At 39.7% G+C, this 8,877-nt stretch overlaps 1 long non-coding RNA gene across 2 annotated transcripts; it reads left to right on the forward strand.

Moving 5' to 3' along the window:
- Positions 1-402: 402 nt before the first annotated feature.
- Positions 403-1,335, forward strand: LOC140511755 (uncharacterized). Of its 2 annotated transcripts, none has more exons than XR_011969659.1 (2): positions 403-614; positions 868-1,335. It is a non-coding gene; the product is annotated as an uncharacterized lncRNA (long non-coding RNA). The 2 variants fall into 2 exon arrangements; XR_011969660.1 differs by having other exon boundaries at positions 403-571.
- Positions 1,336-8,877: the final 7,542 nt, after the last annotated feature.

Below are 8,877 nucleotides of genomic sequence, written 5' to 3' on the forward strand. Positions count from 1 at the left end.
CATGTACTCACAATCCTTAACTCTTTTTCCTCAGCTACCCCTGAGAGGACAATGCTGGTAAGATGCCGCATCTTGAAATCTGAGGTCAAGGAAGCTTGAGATACAATTGAGATAGAGTGAGAGAAGAGCATTTGGGTATAAAAGCTATATGCCATAAAGATATAAAATAATATTCCTATTTAAACTCAGAGTGATTAAAAACTGTTCTCTGGCCCCTGAAGAATTCCCATTATTAAAGTATCAATAATGCAGAAGACCATGTACTTTGTGCAAAACATGGACTTTGATAATACCAACTAATTGCTTTTCTCTGATAAGAAATTTATACATGAGTTAAATTTTAACATCTTTATTGATGACATAAACAGGAACTCATGAGGAAATGAGCCTAGTAGGGGATGAGGCAGAAATAACCATGAGCTTGAAGAAATGGGTCTCAGCTCTTTTGCTGCTGTAGCTCTGTTGCTTTAGCTGTAGGTCCTGTGGGAAGGTCCTGGTATGGCCCATGGAATACAGTCACTGGATCAATTTAAAGAGCACCCTGGATGAGCTGGTACAGAGGGGCCATGAGGTGACTGTATTGACCCCCTCAGCTACTTCTTTTCTTGATCCTGGTAATTTGTCAGGTTTCCACATTGAGGTTTTGCATGTGGAGACAAATCAAAAAGATTTCACTTCCGTTTTTCAAAACTGGGTCACACTTTCAAATTATGAGTTTCAAAAGGTTTGATCCCTGAAGTATGGTGCAATCATGCAAAATCAGTTTTTTGAGTATTCAAGTAATAAAACTGCAGTGTGAGAGTAGTGTTTTCAACAAAGACCTTATGAAGACATTGAAGAAAGCCAAATATGATGTTCTTCTTTCAGATGCCTTCTCTCCTTGTTCTGAGCTCATAGAAGAGATACTTGGAATACTCTTTGTCTAAAGTCTCAACCTTCCAATGGGCAATACATATGAAAAATATGGTGGAGGACTTTCATTGCCTTCTTCCTATCTGCCTGCACCCATGACAACATCGACTGACAAGATGACATTTATGGAGCTGGTGAAAAAATTTGCTTTTCTTAATTTACTTTAACTTTTGGTTTCATAATTTTGATGTGAAGGCATGGGATCCATTTTACAGTGACGTCTTAGGTAAATCTGTGGCCCCTTTGTGGTTTATGTGTCAAACCTGTTCAGTGATTCCCTGACATCCCTATGTAAGTCAGTGCGAATGGGCAGGAATTTGATGTCATTAAAAAATCATATGTTTGCCTTTCTTTTCATTTGCAATGTGATATGAAAAGTTATGTGAGAAAATGATTCACTTATCCATAAAATATGAAAATTCCCATTTCACGGCTGCTAAATTGACTTTTAAGTCTGAATCTTTAGTCAAAATGGAAAGCAGGGAAATAAGCATAATAAATCAAGGAAATGAGTGTAAAACCAATTATTAAGCACCTGTTACATGCCTGTTATACTGTGGTCTAAATAGAACAGCGAGCCAGCCCCTTGCTCTCCAGGAGTATTTTAGTGGGAGAGACACTGCCCAGAGTAAGTTTCTGTTATGATTCCCACAGAGAGGCCTCATGGTCCTAGTTAAATGGAGAGGTGGGAAGTATAGTGGCAAAGCAGGTGATAGTGTATCCTCTTTGATGTCACTACTGACAGAAAACAAGTCCATTTCTGATACTGAACAATCTAACAGCACTTTGGTGGTGATAGTTTATTTTCTGAGGCTCTGAGTAGCTGTGGCCATTGAGGAGGCAGGGATTACAACTGCTACAGAAGCAGGCACCAGAGTTTTTGTTGTTGTTGAGTTGTGATCCCATTTAGGATTTTCTTGTCCAAGATACTAGAGTGGTTTGCCGTTTCCTTCTTTAGCCCACTTTATCGAAGAATCTGAGGTAAATAGACTTAAGGTTTAAGGCAAATAGGTTAAGTGACTTGCCCAGGGGCACTCAGGTATGAAATATCTGAGGTTATATTTGAACTCAGGTCTTCCTGATGCCAAGTCCAATATTCTATCCACTGAGCCATCTAGCTCCCTCCATAATATATATTACATGTATGCACACATTAACATATACAATATATATTATACCACGTATAATATATACAATATACATTACATAATTTATATATATACATGCATACATTATTACAAGATCATGTGTTCTCCACAGTAGAATATGATGTACTTTACTTTGTTTTAAAATGTAATGGTAACACATACTCTCATTGCCCTCTCCACCTGAAGGCCAGGTGTATTAGCTTTTATTTCTTAGCCAGGGTCTTCCAGTATTGTTAAGGGAATTGAAAAGATATGCCTGCTCTTGGCAAATGATACTAGCCGTCACCGATGTAGTTCACTCAATTTCAAGAGATGTCCCTTGTATCCTATTTCCACTAGCTACAAATAGTCAGATTAGCTTTTTACACAGAAATATTTACTCTGAAAAGTATAATCACAAATATACATACTTATACCCCAACCCATAGGAAGCATAATCCTCTGTTACGTGCATTGCCTCAGTCTCTTGGGAGGGGAAAATGATTCAGTCCTTATTTTAGCTCAGTTCCTATAGAACATGATTCAATTTCAAGGCCAAAATCCCCCTAGGCTCAGGCATTCTGGCTTCTCAGGGTTTCCACAATGGCCCCAATGGCTGCACTGCAATACTATCCCTGCAGTTCTGGTACCAGGAGCACCATAGCTTAAACCTGTGAATCCAAAAGGATGACCTCCAGCACCTGAAGCTTCAGACAAACAGCACACTCAGTTCCATTTCTAGAGCAGAGTTAAAAGAGTAGGACCAAGGGAAGGAATTGTCTTACCCTTCTCAGTTCATGGTGTTCATGCTGGGTACAACAGATAAGAATCACCAAATAGGGTGAAGATGCATAGTGGAGGAAAAGAGGAACTGAAAAGGACAAATGGCTCCATGTCGCCAGATTGAAATGCTTAGGCAGCCATTCAAAGGAAGGTATTCCTCACATAGGGGATTCACCAGGATTAGATCATGATAGACGAACTGAACATGTTCAAAAGACCTCTCTTAAAGGAATTTCCATGTAGTATAGTCACTGGATCAATTTAAAGTCCTTCCTGTATGAGCTTAAATAGAGGGGCTATGAGATGACTGTGTTGACTCCCTCAGCTAGTTTTTGTTGATCTGGTAATTCATCAGCTTTCCATGCTGAGGCTTTTCCTTCAGTTAAAAGTCAAGAGGATTTGACTGCATTTTTTAAGAACTATATTATACTTTGGAGTTATTAGTGGAGAAAACTTTTAGCATTATAGTATGATGCAGCCACTCAAAAAAAATGTTTTTGATGAGTTCAAGGCTGCTAAAACAGCACTGTGAGAACACTGTATTGAACAAAGATCTAATGAAGACATTGAAGAAAAACAAATATGAAGTTGTTATTGCAGGTGCTATATCTCCTTGTGCTGAACTCATACAGAGATACTTGGAATATCCTTTGTCTATAGTCTGTGCTTCAGTATGGGCAATACATATGAAAAATACTGTGGAGGACTCCCTTCCCCTCCTTCCCATGTACCTGTACCCTTGATAATATTGACTGACAAGATGACATTTATAGAGAGGGTAAAAAATATGCTCTTCTTCATTTACTTTGACTTTTGGTTTCAGAATGTTGATATGAAGGATTGTGATCTGTTTTACAGTGATCTGTTAGGTAAGTTACTTTAAAAGATAAAAAATAAAGTTCCCTTTACGGTTTACATGTCAAAACTGTTCAGTGATTACCTGACATCTTATTGCATCTCAGTGTAAATGGGCAGGAAATTATATATATATATTACACTTACAATTATATTATTACAATTATATTATTTATTTATTTAGTTGGTTTTTTAGTTTATTCCGTGTGTCTCTTGTGCAACCGCTACGATCCTTGCAGGCAGAAGTAATATGTGGTACCTTGTGTTTCAAGCAGCTAGGTGGTACAGTAGATGAGGGTGCTTGGCTTAAAATCAGAAGGACCTGACTTCAAATACAGCCTTACACCCTTAGTAACTCTCTGATGCTGGACAGGTCACTTAACCTGTGTCTTCATCACTTTCCTCATCCCTAAAATGAAGATAGCAAGAGCACCGACCTCATTGCTCATTATTTTTGATGATCAAATGCGATAATATTTGTAAAGTACCTAGCCAGGCCCTGGTATAAATTGGGGCTTCAAAAGGTGTTCTTTTTCCAAGGATATAGTGTCACACAAACAGGAATTTTTCTTCTTGATTAAATATTTCCTTAATTGAATTGGTTTAGCTAAGAGTTCTTGAAAAAAAGAAAACAAAAGCGACATAAAAGTTTTCACAAAGTAATAGATAAGCTTAAAGTAAACATAAAACTGCTTTTCCTACTTTGTGCTATGGAAAAAGTCAGGTCCCGTGAAAAATCCCTTCTCATTCTCTCAGTTATTACTAATGTCTACAATCCTTCCCTTAAATTACTTTGCATTTTACGTATACAATTACCATACGTGTGTATATGCATATGCCTATGTGTATATATCTAGAGATATATATTACTATATATATTTGTGTTGTTCAATCACGTCCAACACTTTTGGACTTGGCAGACCAAAACACACCAGTGTTGTCCTTGGATTTTTCTTGGGGAAGATACTGGAGTGATTTGCCATTGTCTTCTCCAGGGCATTAAGGCAAAGAAGTTAAGTGACTTGCCATGCGGCAGTCAGCTAGGAAGTATCTGAGGGTATATTTGAACTCAGTTTTTCCTGACTCCAGGCCCAGTGTTCTATCCACTGAGCCATCTAGCTCACTGTATAACATTTCATGTACACACACATGTATACATATAAAATATACTGTATATAATATAAAATGTATATAATACATATATATTACAAAACGCATACATATACATGCATGCATTATTTAAAATATCCTTTGCTCCCCACAGTAGAATATCATGTACTTGACTTTGTTTTAAAATTTAATTGTAACACACATTCACATTGCCTTTATTACCTAAAGGCCAGGTGTATTATCTTTTTTGTAGCTGCCAGGGTTTTCTTGTATTGTTAAGGAGATAGAAAAGTTATCCATGCTCCTGACAAATGACACTAGACCTCACCAATGTAGTTCACTCAGTTTCAAGAGATGTCCCTTGTATCCAAGTTCCACTAGCTACAAATAGACTAGCTTTTACACAGAAATATTTACTCTGAAAAGTGTAATCCCAAATATACAAACTTAAACTCCAATTCATAGGAAGCATAATTGTCTATGTGCATTGCCTCAGTTTCTTGGGAAGGGAAAGTGATTAAGTTCATAATTTAGCTCAGCTGCTATAAAACATGATCCATTTTCAAGTCCAAAATCCCCCTAGACTCAGACATTCTGGCTTCTCGGGGTTGCCTTGCTGGCCCCAGTGGCTCCACAGCACCACCCTGCCTGAAGTTCTGGTACCAAGAGCACCATAGCTTAAACTTGTGCATCCAAGGAGATCACCTCTAGCACCTGAAGCTGCAAACAAAAAGCACACAGAGGTCCATTTCTGGAACAGAGGAAAAGAGTAGGACCAAGGGAAAGATTGTTCTACCCTTCTCAGGTCATGGTGTCCATTCTGAGTACAACAGAAAGCAAAAATCAATATGGGTGCAGCTGAACAATGGAGGAAAAGAGGGGCTGAAAAGGGCAAATGGCTCCACTTTGCCAGTCTTAAATATAGAGATAGTCATTCAAAGGAACCTATTCCTCTCATGTGGTAGAGGATTCACTAGGATTAGAGCATGTTAGATAAACTGGACATGTTAGGGAATTTCACTCTATATTGAAACTGGGCATGCCCAGAGAAGCCAAGATTACATAGTATTATCTACGTTTTATGGTATTTTTATTGATTTTATTTTTATTTTATTTATTAATTTATTTAACTTTTAACATTCATTTTAACAAAATTGTGGGTTCCAAATTTTCTCCCCATTTGTCCCCTTCTCCCACCCCAAAACACCGAGCATTGTAATTGCCCCTATCACCAATCTGCCCTCTCTTCTTTCATCCCTCCCTTCCCTTCTCCCCATCTTCTCTTTTGTCCTGTAGGGCCACATAACTTTCTCTACCCCTTTATGTGTATTTCTTATTTCCTAGTAGCAAGAACAGTACTCCACAGTTGTTCCTAAAACTTTGAGTTCCAACTTCTCTTCATCCCTCCCTCCCCACCCGTTCCCTTTGGAAGGCAAGCAATTCAATATAGGCCATATCTGTGTAGTTTTGCAAATGACTTCCATAAGAGTCATGTTGTGTAAGACTAACTATATTTCCCTCCATCCTATCCTGCCCCCCATTGCTTCTATTCTCTCTTTCGATCCTGCCCCTCTCCAAGAGTGTTGACTTCAAATTGCTCCCTCCTCCCATTGCCCTCCCTTCTATCCTCCCCGCCCCGCTTATCCCTTTCACCCTCACTTTCCTGTATTGTAAGATAGGTTTTCATAGCAAAATGAGTGTGCATTTTATTCCTTCCTTTAGTGGAATGTAATGAGAATAAACTTCATGTTTTTCTCTCACCTCCCCTCTTTTTCCCTCCACTAAAAAGTCTTTTCCTTGCCTCTTTTTTGAAACATAATTTGCCCCATTCCCTGTCTCCCTTTCTCCTCCCAATATATTTCTCTCTCACCTCTTAATTTCATTTTTTTAAGATATGATCCCATCCTCTTCAATTCACTCTGTGCTCTCTGTCTCTGTGTGTGTGCATGTGTGGTTGTGTGGGTGGTTGTGTGTGTGTGTGTGTGTGTGTGTGTGTGTGTGTGTGTGTGTAATCCCACCCATTACCCAGATACTGAAAAGTTCCATGAGTTACAAATATTGTCTTTCCACATAGGAATGTAAACAGTTCAACTTTAGTAAGTCCCTTATGACTTCTCTTTGCTGTTTACCTTTTCATGCTTCTCTTCATTCTTGTGTTTGAAAGTCAATTTTCTTTTCAGCTCTGGTCTTTTCATCAAGAATGCTTGAAAGTCCCCAATTTCATTGAAAGACCATTCCCCCCCCCCCCAAAGTATTCTACTCAGTTTTGCTGGGTAGGTGATTCTTGGTTTTAGTCCTAGTTCCTTTGACCTCTGGAATATCATATTCCACACCCTTCAATCCCTTAATGGAGAAGCTGCTAGTCTTGTGTTATCTTGATTGTATTTCCACAATACTTGATTTGTTTCTTTCTAGCTGCTTGAAATATTTTCTCCTTGACCAGGGAACTCTGGAATTTGGCCACAATGTTCCTAGGAGTTTCTCTTTTTGGATCTCTTTCAGGCAGTGATCTGTGGATTCCATGAATACTTATTTTGCCCTCTGGTTCTAGAATCTCAGGGCAGTTTTCCTTGATAATTTCATGAAAGATGATTTCTAGGCTCTTTTTTTGATCATGACTTTCAGGTAGTCCCATAATTTTTAGATTGTCTCTCTTGAATCTATTTTCCAGGTCAGTTGCTTTTCCAATGAGATATTTCACATTATCTTCCATTTTTTCATTCTTTTGGCTTTGTTTTGTGATTTCTTGGATTCTCATAAAGTCATTAGCCTCCATCTGTTCCATTCTAATTTTGAAAGAACTCTTTTCTTCAGTGAGCTTTTGAACCTTCTTTTCCATTTGGCTAATTCTGCTTTTGAAAGCATTCTTCTGGGGGGCGGAGCCAAGATGGCGGAAAGATGCACATATGCTACCTCCAAACCCACTGCCCATAAAATACCTGTAAAAAAAGAACCATTGGCGAATTCTGGAGCAACAGAAGCCACAGAACGGAGTGGACAAGATTTCTGCTCCAGAGAGCCTGAAAACCTCTCGCAAAAGGTCCCTCGCACCCCAGACCCAGAGCAGAGCCCAACCCCGCCTCGGCTGCGCAGCACTGAAAGGAGCAGATCCGACCAGGCTTCAGGGACGGAATCTCCAGCAGCAGTGCAGGTCTCTCCACCCACAGGTGACAAGGGTCTGTGAGAGGGTCTCTTTGGCGGGTTGAGAGGGGAGTAGGGTGCCCCCATAACTCATGCCCCCTCGGGAGGCAGAAGCAGAGGGGGGAGCAGACCAGGGCTCCCCAAGCAGGCAGGAGCCTGGATCCATTGTTGAAGGTCTCTGCATAAACTCCCTGAGGGAACGGAGCCTGTGAGGCAGCCCTACCCTGACTTGAGCACCTGAACTTAATCTCACACTGAACAGCAGCCCTGCCCCCGCCCAAAGCCCTGAGGCTGGGGAGCAGCATTTGAATCTCAGACCCCAAGTGCTGCCTGGGCAGATCTGGAGGTGAGGTGGGGGAGGAGAGGACACTCAGAAGTCAAGTCACTGGCTGGGAAATGCCCAGAAAAGGGAAAAAAAAATAAGACTATAGAAGGTTACTTTCTTGGTGAACAGGCATTTCCTCCCTTCCTTTCTGATGAGGAAGAACAATGCTTACAATCAGGGAAAAATGCAGAAATCAAGGCTTCTGTATCCCAGCCCACTCAATGGGCTCAGGCCATGGAAGAGCTCAAAAAGGATTTTGAAAATCAACTTAGAGAGGTGGAGGAAAAACTGGGAAGACCAATGAGAGACATGCAAGCAAAGCATGAAAAAAAAATAAACACCCTGCTAAAGGAGACCCAAAAAAATCCTGAAGAAAATAACACCTTGAAAAATAGGCTAACTCAATTGGCAAAAGAGGTTCAAAAAGCCAATGAGGAGAAGAATGCTTTCAAAAGCAGAATTAGCCAAGTGGAAAAGGAGATTCAAAAGCTCACTGAAGAAAATAGTTCTTTCAAAATTAGAATGGAACAGATGGAGGCTAATGACTTTATAAGAAACCAAGAAATCACAAAACAAAACCAAAAGAATGAAAAAAATGGAAGATAATGTGAAATATCTCATTAG

Source organism: Notamacropus eugenii, chromosome 6 (genome assembly GCF_028372415.1).
Source record: "Notamacropus eugenii isolate mMacEug1 chromosome 6, mMacEug1.pri_v2, whole genome shotgun sequence".
NCBI lineage: Eukaryota > Metazoa > Chordata > Mammalia > Diprotodontia > Macropodidae > Notamacropus > Notamacropus eugenii.